Source organism: Protobothrops mucrosquamatus, unplaced genomic scaffold, assembly GCF_001527695.2.
Source record: "Protobothrops mucrosquamatus isolate PMUCROS unplaced genomic scaffold, P.Mucros_1.0 scaffold1182, whole genome shotgun sequence".
In the NCBI taxonomy this organism is placed as follows: domain Eukaryota; kingdom Metazoa; phylum Chordata; class Lepidosauria; order Squamata; family Viperidae; genus Protobothrops; species Protobothrops mucrosquamatus.
This window is the reverse complement of record NW_015387395.1, coordinates 67685-68227: the sequence shown is the minus strand read 5'-3', so window position 1 is coordinate 68227 and position 543 is coordinate 67685.

Genomic DNA, 543 nt, shown 5'->3' with positions numbered 1-543 from the left:
ACTAGATTTGGATGTACGAATACTTCCATTGTTGAAAGCCATCCTGGAATTTTCAAATAAATTTTACATTTTATTTTTTCCCAAGTTAATAATAATGTGTTTCTAATGTAGTGGTTTTGGAATTATTTATGTATTTTATTTTTTCTATACTATAGAAAAGCATGCCAACCAAGTTGCAGATCATGTCCCTCCAGATATAGCAATCTTTTATTTCTAAGAGTTATCCATTCTTTTATCCATGTTAACACTGATGCTTGATAATATAAAACCCAATTTAGCAAGCCAAAGCCTCTATTTCCCTTGGTTTCTTGTAACATTTTCAATTTAATTCTAGCTTTCTTTCCTTGCCAGATAAATTTTTGAATTAGAGAATTTAAATCTTCAAAGAATTTTTTCTCCAGTTTTATAGGTATCATTTGAAATAAAAATAATATTTTGGTAATATATTCATTTTCACCATAGCAGTTCTTCCTAACATCGACAGTTGAAGATTCTTCAATTTTTCCAAATCAAGCTTTATTTGGTTTAACAATTTAATGTAAT